The sequence below is a fragment of the Chelonia mydas genome, chromosome 13 (genome assembly GCF_015237465.2).
Source record: "Chelonia mydas isolate rCheMyd1 chromosome 13, rCheMyd1.pri.v2, whole genome shotgun sequence".
NCBI lineage: Eukaryota > Metazoa > Chordata > Testudines > Cheloniidae > Chelonia > Chelonia mydas.
The window spans coordinates 23,340,809-23,354,663 of record NC_051253.2 but is presented as its reverse complement, the minus strand read 5'-3'; the positions used below and the strand labels follow the sequence as shown (position 1 = coordinate 23,354,663).

The window sequence follows — 13,855 nt, the reverse complement described above, 5'->3', positions numbered from 1 at the left end:
GGCTGAGAAGGAGGAAGGAGAACAAAGCAGAGGAGAGCTGCTTCTCCAGTGGTGAGTTGGAAGCCTGATCGGAGACAGGAGTCCTGATGTGCGGGAGCCTGCCTGGACCGCTGAGCGAGGCAAGGAGTGTGCTAGTCCTGCACTGTGGGATTGACCGAGGCATGGCAGTCTGGGGTTAGACAGGAGGCAGATGAGAGCAGTGGAGGCAGGCTTGCCGCAAAGTGGCTGTCAGCTGAGCCTACCCAGGTTGAAGATTGGGGATTTTTTTTATACATGTTTGTTAGACTTTGGTGAATGGCTCTATGGCCCTGGAAAGAGGCTGGACTTTCTGAAGTGGCCCAGCCAGAGGGCCCCAGTCACTACTATGACCAGAGAAGGCCAAGTGGGGAAAACTGAAGGAAAAGTTGTTGCAGCACTACATCTGGACACAAGAGGGCGTGCTGGAGTGGCAGCTTTGCTACAGGGCCTTCGGACTGGCGTCTCTTTTCTCCGAAGAGAGAACTGGGTAAAATACATGTCATTTAAGCCTCTAAGAATTTTAATACCTCTTCAAAATAGACATCCAGATGTCAGAATGACATTGTGCCCCCTAATAACTAAGCACATAATTGTTACAACCCAAACTTGATTTTAAAAAGGCTTGTTGAATAGTAGGCTGACCGTAAGGTCCATAATGCCACCAAACGTGAGCTAGAACAATAGTAATAGGGGGGTCTTGTTTTATTGAAGAAAAATCAGGAGCCAATGGATAAACTGCCTTCCCTTTATGTCCCAAATGTTTAATGTGCTGCACTGAACAGACATTCCAGGAGGAGCAGGGGCGGGGCGGGGGGGAAATGGGGACACCTCAGAGGTCATAGATGTTGTTTCCCCTCTTCCAAATAGCAAACATCCACCTTCTGTCAAAGGAACTCTAACCCCATGTTCATACATACAACATTGGTTGGTTTCCCAACTCTTTCTTAGGAAACATCACCTGTCTTATAGAAAGATGTATCAATTTCTGTCTTCATGAGGCTCAACTGTGCATTTTTATGAATATACCACTGGTTTCTTCAGACTGCTCCAAAGCATCCCACCAATAGGTGCCAAAATAGTAAAGCTGTCTTACTGCTTCTGTCATTCTCACCTGAGTGAGATATAGGGTCTAACTTTGCTTCTACATAACGTGCAGCTCTTTGCACACATCTAATGTGTACAGGAGTACATGTGCGGCATCCAGCCTGGCCGCAAACAAAGTTTCAGACGTACATACATGCACCTGCATTATACAGATGCAAACAAAGGCACGCACTTCAAAGTCCAATGTCTGTCTAGGTGAGCAAGCTTTTAGAGCTTGCACCTACAAAACTCTGATTAGTGTCTTACATTAAATTCCTCAAAGAAAGGGGGTAGAGACAGGAAGAATGGGGCAAGCTACCACAATGTGAGAACCCAAGAAGTATGTTTGAACGTATGTAATGTTACATAGACATGTTTGAAGGCAAACTTAAATGCATCCTTACATGTAAATGAATACGGTATTTTAATACAAAACCTCAAAAGAAACAAACACCCAGCCACAGGCTGCACACTGAAGAATTAACTTCTTACTTCCCCCTTTCAGTTTCCCTGGTTTCAGAGTGGAAGGTTGGTTATTCTAAACTCAGGTCAGGTTTTCTGGAAGAACGTTCTCTGAAATCAGAAGTGTCCCAGGACCTCCCTGGCAGTTATCAGGCTCCATTTTAGGTCACATGAAAGGAGCTTATATAACTGTGGGTTTTTTATACATTCGTATAGCATTATCTGGCATCAGGAACACACTACTGCAACACAGGTAGCAAGGGAGCTTTCCATTAACGCATGGGAAACCACGAAATACTGGTTGGTTTTTAATATGGGGTTTTTTGGTGGCTTCTCACTTGCTACTGGCCAGAGGAAGTGAAGTGGAAAGAATAGTCTTCCTCCCTTTGTTTAAATCTGGCAGGAAGAGGGGTAACGCAATGATCATAGAACTGAAGGACAGCTATAGTGGTCAGTCCCATTCATAACTGAGTGGTTTGTTTAGACCTCAACCCCAGGGTTTCAGCCAGATGACTTTTTACTCTTTAGGTGGATTTTCTGAAGGGGTGACTAACATGACTTATTGGAACTTTGAGTTAAATTAATGTACTTTCGATGGGATCCCTTACAGCTGAAATTTAAAGTGACAATGATTTCATCATCTTTTATTCTCTTTGTTAGTCCTTGGAGCATACAACCACTATCTCCCCTGCTACATCTACACTGACAGGGAGCTCTTGGGGCAGTGCACCACTCCTCACTCTCCAAGGCCTGGCTTTCCATGCGCCATCTGGTCTGTCTCAAATACCCCTATGCAGTGCAGAAGCCAAGCTGTGGGGCTTCAGTGAACTGCCACATTTGGGTGTGCTGCAATTTTCTAACGGGCATTTCTCAGCTGCAAAATCACAACCATGAATTTAATTTAATTGAAAGGAGCTGAAAAGTTCAGCTAAAGACAGAGGTGAAAGTAAGTCGGGATGCCCCGGTACGGCGTACCGGTAAGAGCTGGTGCGCCATACCAGGACCAGCTTTCAGAGAGGGCAATTTAAAGCCCTGGGGTAGTGGCGGCGGGGCTGTGGCGGGGATTTAAAGGGTCCCAGAGCTCCAGCTGCTGCTACCCCCCCCCACCCTGGGGCCCTTTAAATCCCCGCCTGAGCTCTGCTGCCGAAGCCCCGGGGTAGCGGCGGCGGGGCTCCGGAGGGGATTTAAAGGGCTGGGGCGGTAGCGGCGGCTGGAGCCCCAAGCCCTTTAAATCCCCGTCAGAGCCCTGCTGCCCGAGCCCTGGGGTAGGGGTCGGGGGGGGGGGCCTCTGGCGGGGATTTAAAGAGCCCCAGAGCTCCAGCCACCCCTACTGCCCCGGCCCTTTAAATCCCTGCCGGAGCCCTGCTGCCAAAGCCCTGGGGTAGCGGTGGTGGGGCTCCGGCGGGCATTTAAAGGGCCGGGGCAGTAGCGGCGGCTGGAGCCCCGGGGCCCTTTAAATCCCGATGGAGCCTGGCCACCGCTACCCCAGGGCTAGGGCAGCAGCGCTCAGGCGGGGATTTAAAGGGCTCGGGGCTCTGGCAGCTGCTACCACAGCAGAGCCCCAGGCCCTTTAAAGCTCTGCCAGAGCCCCGGGGTAGCGGTGGCAGCCAGGAGCCCCCAGGGCTCTTCAGTGATTTAAAGGGCCAGGGCTCCGCTGCGGTAGCAGCAGCTGGAGCCCTGGGCCCTTTAAATCACCCCCGAGCCCCGGGGATCCCAGCCGCCTCTGCAGCTGGTAGCTCGGAGGTGATTTAAAGGGCCCCGGGCTCCCAGCCGCCACTACCGCAGCTGGAGCCCTGGCCCTTTAAATCAAGATTTAAAGGGCCTGGGGATTTAAGGCCCTACCTCTTCCGACTGAGGCCATGCCCCCTGCTCAGGACTCCGGCGTACCGGAAAGTCCTCTAACTTACTTTCACCCCTGGCTAAAGAGTCAACTGTAGAAACAGTTAATAGTGGAAGAAATTAGATTGCAGTGAGTTTGAGGCCAGTGGCTTTGTCACTGCTGTAAATGAACAAATGTTCCCGTTGTGCACATGCCCTACTAAAAATTGGTGTTTAATTGCATTTTTTCTACTCTGTGAGCTATTGCTTTAAAATCAGGGGTGGGGTGTTTCAATTTGATTTTTCAATGCCTAGGGAAGTGTGGTTTAGCAGTAGAAAACCAGGCACACACTGTATTGTGAGTTTCCCACACAGAGCTGTCTAAGCACCTCAGTGCTTCAACTGCAGCACCAACCCCCATTCCAGTCCTGGACCACACAGCTTAGTCAATGGACATGAATCCTAACCTTCAACCACACATGCTGTCTGTATGCCACCCCTTCTCCCCCCCATTCCCCCACTGTATTTCAGTGCTGAACAGCAAGACTTTTGGATATTCCTATTCGAGGGGTGCAAAATAATCAGAAATATCAACTGTTTCTACACGAAGTTGTAGAGGAAGTGTTCCAGCTTCAAGCACAGTACAGAGGATACAGGGCACTGAACTGAGACTCAGGTGACTTGGGTTCTATTCCAGCTCTGCTTAAGACTTCCTGCATATCCTTAGTATCCCTGCCCATAAAATGGGGCTAATGATGCTTAAAGATATTAGTAAAGTACTTTAGGCATATCAGATAAATGCTAGCAAAGTATTAAGGGAGTTTCCAACACTTGGTCGCTAGGACAATGCAGTGCTAGCTTCTACGGTAACTTAGTTTATCTTCGTAACTTAGAGTCCAGAAGCACCAGTCTGAATCTGGTCCTCACTGTGTTACATACACTAAAAACACCTAAGTCTTATCAACACTTGGACATTTTGCTACTTTAGTTAAAATAGCAACATCCTCTTGTGTAGGCAATTATACCAGCGTAGCTTAATTGACTTCAGAAACTGAAATAAGCTATACTGCTAACTGTGACTACATTCAGCTTTTAGGGGCATAACTTGTTGGCAAAAACTCACACCCCAATACATGTAGTTATGCCAGTAAAACTTGAAATGTAGAGCCGTCCTTGGAAGATAGCTGCTGGAGAATGAACTCTGTTCTTCTGAAGTGGATTTGCCCAATGACTTGGCATATGCAGAGGAGCTGGTTGCAAGAGTGCCCAGAATACCACTGTACCAATTCCACTGGCACCTCTTTGGAAGTGCTATGGGAACCAGCATAAAGGGTTCTTGTAGTGCATCTGAGGAGGACCGACTGTGGCCAGATTTGAGGCTCTAATGAGAAGACCCTATGCAAGTGTGAATCTCATGAAGGTAATTCATACCACTGTCTCAAACAGAACCATCCTCTGCTCCTATTGCAACACTGGCTCGCTTACAGTTCTCACACTCCCTCATCCCTGCCTTGCGCCAACCTAAACATCTGTTACTTCATTTTAATGGATCTTAAATATCTGAAGATCCTTGAGTTTTAATTACCAAAGGCCCAATAAAAATTTCAACCAACAGCTGCTGTCAGTGAGTACCCCACTGGAGACATCCATCATGTGGTACTGGGATGGGAAGACACAGAATGAGTGTAAAACATTGATCTGGATTGTTGCAGTTACTAGGGGAGCTCACTTCATGCCACTCTTAGCGTCAGTTGGAAAAAAAAGAGGGGGGAGAGAGAGATGCTGGGAAATAATCACCATCCATTCACACCCAGTGCACCGTTCCCAGCCCCAGCATGAAATTAAGAAAGCTGCAGTTCTCAGGAATATCATATCATCTCCCCCCAATTACTCCCGCTACAATATGGAAACAAGTTAGTACTCCTTCTCCCTATATTCCTGGGCTACATGAAGGCTTTGCATCTATAGAAATCTTCCCTTACGCTTGAGGCACTCGAGCGAGGAGTTGATCCTGTAATTCATTAATTTCTCTGAGGAGGAACTTTATTGTTCTGAAGGAAAACAAGTGACCTTAAACAACCGTCTTCCAAATTAAATAGCATCAGTTTTCCCCAGCGAGCTGAAAGAAATTGATCCAGAGTGTTACAGAGAATTATTGTACAGCCAATGTCTCTCAGGCCCAAGGCACAGGAAGTACGATGCAGGGTTAATGCAAAGAGTAAAAAGTACATATTTCTTCCCCTCCTCCCCCAGAAAACAAAATGTCACAACACTGCATGTGCAAACAATACCATGCCACGGTCTGCCTCCAGAATGGAGAGAGTGGTTCTGCCACTAACTTGCTGTACAACGCTGGTCAAGTCACTTAACCTTTCTGGGCCTTTAGGTTATGTGTAAAATAGGATACTTACCTACCCCAGGGGATGGTTGAGAAGCTCATTTGTTTGTGAAAGGTAGAATATGTGGGGTTTCATCTGCTATGTTATGCAAGGAATAAAAAAGTCAACAAGCTACTGCCAAATAGAAAACAAGCACCACTGCGTGCCCCAATGTTTTTTTTCTTCACACAATCTTTTTGCAAAAAGTTGCAACGGAAAAAGTGTCCCAAGCTGCAGTGTGGCTGTAGACGGCGTTTCCCCAATCCACAAATCTTTATGCACATGAGTAGCAAATGTTCAAGTCAGCAAAGGTTTGCACGACTGGGTCCATTGCTGAGTGCAGAGTGACTACGAGTAAGTCTTGAAAGAGAATTGACGATTCCTACAACACTTGGTATGGGAAGACTCTCACTAAAATATTCTGTGCATTCTAAAGACCACCTCAACTAGCAACCCAACATCTCTAGCATGGTTTGGTTTGGCTTTAGATTTCAGGACTACCCACATAGACTTGCTAATACCAGAGATTAAATTGCAAGTTATTGAGAAGAAGGATAATCTTGCAGTTAAATCACTTAAGACCTCTCTGCCTCTGTTTCCCACCTGTAAAAGGGGTACTTTGAGACTTAATACATGAGAGTTTGAAAAATGCTCTGAGGATCTCTGAAAGCGCCAAGTACACTCATTTCTGTCTTTGTGAGAATCGTAAAGTGCTGCTCAGGATTTAGCAGTTTGCACAGGTGTATTCTGCCTGTATGCAAAAGAAAAACACAAGTTAAGGGGAAATTCTCCAATTTGCTTTTCAGCTGAATTGCACTGTTTCTGGCAATCCTCCACTGCAGCAGAGGGCTCTTTACAAATACCCAAATGCTACTAGAAACCTTCCCAGTCTGCATAAAAGAAAGAAAAACTGAACACATCAGCAGCTTTGCTCTCATCTGTTTTGAAAACAACTTTTCTCTCATCTGTTTTGCAAAAGCTTCAAGCTCATTAAGCATAAACAGAACCAGAGGCAAGGCTGAGCATGGTCTGTGGGTAGCTTACAGGGGAAATCGCTTTCCAGTAGTGCAGGAAATATAAGCAACCCAAAATGATCTTTGGTCCCACTTTACTATTATCCACAGAAATCTGGAGCAAATCCTAGTAGTAAGCATCACAACTTGGTACCTCATTGAGGTAAAAACTGACATGCATTACTATGGCTGATGCATCCCAAATGAAGTTAAATCAACACATTTTTTTAAGTGTTTGCATAAAGCCACTGAGATGGGTTTCACTGTTAATGGCAATCCTTGAAATATTTCTAGTGACACTGGTAGGTTTGGTCAGTGCCACCATGACTCAGTTCTGCTTTATTCCCTCCAAAATATACTTTCTGAATGCTCCACCATAATGTGTTTGGAGAGGTGCCCGACATCAGTTCTGAGTAGCAAAAACTAGCAGAGTTACTATCTGCAAACGGATGCTATCACTCAGTCCAATGGGCCAGCTCCTGATGGCATGAGGATGGATGGGAATAAAGGCTTTAATGCATACTACATCTTTGGGAGTGAAAAGAGAGCATACACAAACCAACTCTCCACATCCCCTCTGCTAGGAGAGGATGAGAATCTGCAGTTGCAACCATCTACCTTCATCTCTACAGGGATTGGGGAGATGGAAAGGAGTACAGAACTTGGAGCCAATAATCAAGGTAAAGAATAATCAAGGTAAGGAAAGCTGCCCCAAATTCTGGAACCTGTGTTGGATCAGGAGATTCCTTCTAAAGAGCTGCAGGAAACTGTTGTCAGTGATAGGAGAAAAAAGACCGGTTCCGAGCTCCAGGCAGAAAGGGCTGGGTCTGGTGGCTTTGGATGGACAGACGGGGACAGAAGGAGAGCTCCGTGTGTGGCAGAAGGACCAGGGCTGACTATGAGCTTATGTTATGGTTGTGGACTTCATTCCCGGGATTCTCTGAGGACTGTTTGAACAATTTTTGTTGTTAAACCAGCATGTTCTATATTTGTCTGCTAATTATTTCAACAGCACATTTAGACTTGCCCCATTGAGAAATGAGAACCCAGGCAAATCTGCACCCTCCCAGAGCAGCTCATCAGGACTGGTAGGGACTAAGACTAAAACTTAAATTTAATAAAGCAAAACTGTTACCACCATGGTAACTGTCATGGTCCCTGGGTAGGCTGCCCCTTCTGACATCCCTTTTCCAGAACCCCAAGTGTACCCCTTTCAAGTGGCAGACCTGTGTCCCCACTTCTCTTTGGCACAGGGCCCCACAGTCCACCTCCAATTAAAAGTAACAGTCCTACACACATATTGTCTTGCCTATGCCTAGCATTCCTCTCAAACGCAAAGTAGACATGGCTTAGCCTTGATGTCTGCCCCGTTCTCTTTTGGACCAAGTTGTAAACTGATTCCTGCAGACCATGTTTCTCAGTCTCTGGGTCAGACTGAAGCCTACTCTCTGTGCATATGTCTATGTCAGCTTCCACCTGAGCTGACAACTTCCCCCCTCCTGTTAAAGGGGCACCTTTAACAGATCAATGTCTTTTTGATCTCCAGAGTCTCAGCCTTTGCAAACAGCATTGTCCCCAGAGTCAGGGCTGAGGAATCCCTTTTCATGGTTATAAACCTGGCTCTTGTTTGACTTCCTTATCTAGGCCATAGTTTTGCCTTTCCTGGCTCCTTTAACAACCCATTTTGGTCTAGCTCTATGCATTCAGGCACGGCAATATCCCACAGATATAATGAGGGGCATATGTTATTTAAAATAAATAAAATATTCCCGAGTTCTCCACTATAACGAGTAAGCAAACAGCGTCATATACCATGTAAAATCTTGTCAGCAATATTGATTCTAATTTCACTGATACCAGGCATGGCATTGTCTAACCCTATTATCACTGAAAAAAGAAAAGAAAGACTTGTGGCACCTTAGAGACTAACAAATTTATTTGAGCATAAGCTTTCATGAGCTACAGCTCACTTCATCAGATGCATGCGATGGCATACTTTCCTCATACTTTATCACTGGCATACTTTGTTCATTAAAAGAAAATGTGAAGTTCTAATTCACAAATATTTGCTGAAAGGATTTTTCAGAATGTATTTTCAGTTGAAATAAGAATTCAATTTACAATACTGGCAGTATTGGTTTTCATTCAGTCAGGGAAATACCACCATGTCACTAATCAACTTGGTGAAAATTTAAGATTGCAAATACAAACTTCTTTTGTGAAATATAGGCCAGGCAACCATTTTTAGCTGAACAAAGACGCCAATTCTCAAGCAAAAACACTGAGAATGTTGTGATCTCTTTGCAGACAACTCAGAGAAAAAGTCAAAATTCACCAACTACTTTTGTTGCAAAGCATATGCTCAGACCTATTCCAAGGTTGTCAATCGAGTACTTTTCTTGTAATTTTAAAAGTCTCTCTCTCTCTCTCCCCAATCACTGGCATCATTCAGGAGTTGTATGAGCGAAGACTATCAAGGTCACTCTCTTGCAAACAATAACATTTTGACAAAGCGGATATTCTCTGCATTTTTATTGTTTGAATTTGTTGAGATTTTTACAGAAAATTATTCATATCCATGGTACTATTGTATGCACAAAGCCTTGATATAGATCATAGCACGAATGCAAGAGATTGTCTTAGCCATATACCAAAAACAAAAGCAGCAGCTGCCCAGCACGCTAAGAAAGGAGAACAGAAAAGCAGAAGCACCAGGGAACAGCAGATGCAGCAGAGGAAAAGCAGAGCTACAGAAACCCTCCTCAATCAGTTTTAAGGACTAAACAACAAATCTATTGATGTTGATGTCAGTGGAAAGACAGCATCTGTCGGACTGCCACTGATTTCAGTGGGTTGTGGATCATGTAATTCAAGGGGAAAAAACAATGATGTACTAGAGGTTAGACATCTTATTCAAGAATCTGATTTAAATTCCATTGATTTGCCATTGCCTTCAGTGCATTTTGGATCAGGCCCTTAAAGAGAAGTGCTTTACCAGTAACACAAGTATACTGGAGGTCACACTGGTTTTTAAATACTAAGATTTCAAAACATTTTCAGTTCTGAAATGACAGTTTCATGCACTCAAAACAGTCACTTTTTAGCTTAAACTTATTACTAGTTGTGTTCTAGCAAAAGGTGAACTCTGTTGGAAAGTTTGTACAAAAATCCATCCAGTTGGAGGGTGTTCTTAAAAGCCTTTTCTTCCTCCCCCAAACAGCTGAATTTTGAAACAATCTCAGCATGTAAATATGCAGTTAAACTTGAGAGAAAAAAATGGTTTTAAAAGCAAACTCACAACCATATAAAAATGTGAGAGGGAGCATGTACATTGGAAAACATTAGGATACATTGCACCTGTGTAGAGGGACAACCATGCAGCTAAAAAGGATTGCAAGAAGCAACAATCTCAGCTGTTGAAGCAGGAGGTGGTTTCTCAAACTCAAGGAGCACAAGTGAAATGAAAAGGGTGCTGTAGCTTACGGACAGCAGAGCACTTAGCTCCAGCCTAACAAATTTACAGCACCTTTAGGCCAGCAGTCACTAGTAAAAGATTCCCTACATTACTAGTTGTGACCCAGGGAGCCCCTGAATGCCAACGGGCAGAGGGCGCACCACACCATAACTCTCATCAGGCCTGACACATTCATTTGCCACAACTTGCTGCCGTCATAATCTGTATCCAACAGGTGTTGTGAAGGTGTCTCTCATGCAAACTGGTACCATGCAATACTCCTCATGACCAGTGTGGGGTATGTACAGGTGGTGTATAAAGAAGTATAGCTTTGTGCTGGAAATATGTTCCTCAAATGTGTTTGGCAGCCAGTGTCTAAGCACAGCCTGTCCTAGACAAAGGACTATTGTTTTGCAGGCTTGACTATCTCTCCAGTGTAAATTAAGTATGGTGGATCTAAGACAATAACAAGCACATTTACATTCAAGGTAAACAAAGTCATCAGGCAAGCAAGTGGGGGAAGATGACCACTTAATCTCCATGGGGGGGGGGGGAATGGAAACTGCACCCCCAGGAAGCCTTCCTGCCTCTTGAAATGGGACCAATGAACTTTGGGAAAATATAAGTGGAGGGGGGGAAAAAGTCAATTTTGTCATCCTTCACCTGAGGAGACAAAGAAACCAAACTCTGGGCTCTGATTTGGATCCTAGCTAAAGCCTGACCAGCCATGCTGGAGTAATGACTGTGTTGAGAAAACTACTTTGAATAAAAGACTCTAGTTTGCTAAATTTGATTTTAGTCTTAGAAGGGTATTAGAAGGGTATTTTTACTTGTTTGTGTTTGTAACTATTTTTATCCCTGTTCCTTCTACTCCCTATCACTTAAATTGAGGTTCTATTGTTATTAAATATGTTTTACTTTTATAAAACCAGCTCAGTGCTGTATATTAAAGGGTAAAATCCTCACCTAATCTAGCAGGCCGGTGTGTGTTGTCTCCTTGGAAGCAGCGAACTAGATAACTTCTGTGACGGTCCAGTGAGTGGGACTAGGCACTACAAGAGACTGTTGGTGAACCCTGCTAGGAGTGACTAGGCTGGTGAAAGCCAGGGAGAAGCTGTTGTGCTGTGAAAGTGTGCAACTGGTGTCAGGCCTCTGAGACAAAGATCAGCACAGAAGCACCCAGTGTTACAGGGCAGATGGTGACAAACCCTTACTGGTCTGGGTGAACCTCCACAGCATCACACCAGTCATGCTCCATCAGCAGTAGCAATGACGGAAATGCCAGCATAGACCGAGCACTACCATTTACTGTAGGGAGGGAGCAATCTAACAGTCTCTTGTCCATAAGTAGACAACATGAGGTACCTCTATGAGGTGACTGTTGGGTGGCTGAGTGTATGGGGCCTGAAGGCTGCATGGAATAGAGGCGGTCTCTAATCTCCAGTAGGTCACCTAAATATCCGGCTACAGAGCCTGTTGTAGTTTGCTATATCTAAGCTAGTTTACATGTGAAATTGCACAGAAATGTTATGCTAGAACCTGGCAAGATGAGCTCACAGTGGGAAGATCAACAGTAAAGCCAGAGTGGGTGCTCACTTGTTATGGAGCAGCAGAAATTCCAACATTAGCTTCCTCTGTGCCTACAGGCAGCCCAACCATATGCAGGACATCAGCTAGATGAACCTGTCTCCCAATGAGCAGCCAGAGCCCAGTCATCATGGGTCAGCTCACGCTTCCCTCCTCCCGATATCCACTTATGCTTAAGGAGAGCAACTACTGCTCTAATAAAGATATGGCAGTTCTTCCTGGATGCTAAACAACTGCAGTTGTCACTGCTTTGACACCTTTAGCTGGCCATGTACCCTGATTGCACTACATGGAGGTAGATTTGAGCGCAGGAGCTGGTGTAGTTCTCCATTAACTTTCACTAGGTGGACTCAGAGTGCATATTATCCCTGGCTTCTCGATGCCTAACCTGAGGTGCATAGACTACCTTATAAATGCATGTTGGAGTACCAATATGTTCTCTAAAAGCATAATATATAAAGATGGCTCCTTGTCTTTTTGCATGAGATTTTGAGTGTGTAGAATTGAAAAGTGTGAAATTAGTGGGTAATTTGGATTTTGGCAACCAAGCTATAGAACTATGTTCATATCTCAATTTTGTGTGGAAAAAAAAATTAAAAGTATTCAGCATCTGCTATAATAATAATTAACAATAGTTGATGTTACGTGTCAGCTCCTGGGGCTGCTTTTAAAACCATCTCAATTTGTTTTCTGAGCAACAGAACATGTGCACCATCCTAGAATTCTAGAGCAATATAAAATTCTTATGAGTCATTCCTGTTCCCATTTTTAGTTGGGGTGTGCGCGAGGGAGATTCCAAAGTTTCAATCTTGTCAATTACAACACAGTGAAGATTTTCCAAATACTCCTCTGTTAGCTTGTGCCCCGATCCAGTTCTCTTGCCGTCAAGGGCAAACTTTCCAATAACGTAAACCATTTGATGGGACAGTTTGTACAAAATCTTCCCTTATGATAGTGGGTGGTAGCACTGCCATAATTGATGCTGAGCAGGATTTCCATTTAATGGGGTGTAAAAGGTCTATAAAAGGTATTTGGAATTAGATTTAGAGGATCAACTGCAAATGCCTACTGTGGTTTTCTGTGTCAGTTCGTGATGATAAAATGAGTCAGTTTTGACTATTTCAACATGCCTTTTGACTAGAATTTTTCTATTGTCTCATGCTTTTTCTTTGGATCCCTTCATAAAGCATCGTGACAGTCTGAGGCATGAAATTAAATATGTGATTCTTCCAGTCTACTCCTTGCAAAGTTTTTTTGTTAAAAGTTGCAACTCTGCTTGCAAAAACAGTTATTTGAGATTTAAGATGTTAGTTTTGAATAATATTGTTGCACTGTTCCTGAGAAGATATTGTTACTGATCACAAAGTATAATGTTGCCTAAGAGTTAGGTCAACATAATGTTGCTGAAGACAAACTAAGGGTAGTGATGGAATTATCTTGACAATGTATCAGACACTACTTAAGGCTGCAAGACAGGATTTCAGAAGACACAATTGTAATCAACATTAAAACAGTGATGCTGTTTGCCCCACTGAAGCCACTAGACCACAAAAAAGGATTAATTACGTCCGGAAGGGTGGAGAGGTGGAGGATGTGGGCCTGCTCTGTATTAATTTAGGATTCCTATATGATTGATTGCTGTAAGGGATATTTCCTGACTATGGCATTAAGCCAAAAGGGACTGTTAAGAAAAACCAGCAGGAAATGAAACAATGACGGGAGATAAGATGCTTCCCCGGGACAAGGGGGGGGGGGGGAGGGAGGGCGAGGAAGGGGAGGAGAACCGCCCAAGATGTCAGCACTGTTAATTGGGTTGGGCCCAACCCATGGCAGGTGGGTTGGGCCCACCTGCCATGTCAACACTGAAAGGCTTATTCTGCCAGGGCTGGGAGTCTAAAATCAAAGGACATAACAGTTAAAGTCTCTCTTTGGAGAGAAAGAGGGATCAGTTGTCAAGGATAATTCAGCGGAACAGGTGAATACAGAGAGAGAGAGAAAAACTGCAGGAGGAGTCTGAAGAAGCTGGGCTGGAAGCTCTAGGT

General features: G+C 44.4%; 1 protein-coding gene across 4 annotated transcripts in view; it reads right to left on the bottom strand.

Annotated features, from left to right (window-relative positions):
• PTPRT (protein tyrosine phosphatase receptor type T) overlaps nt 1–13,855 on the bottom strand; it is a 716,574-nt gene that overhangs the window by 560,556 nt on the left and 142,163 nt on the right. The gene's annotated exons all lie outside the window — the stretch shown is intronic.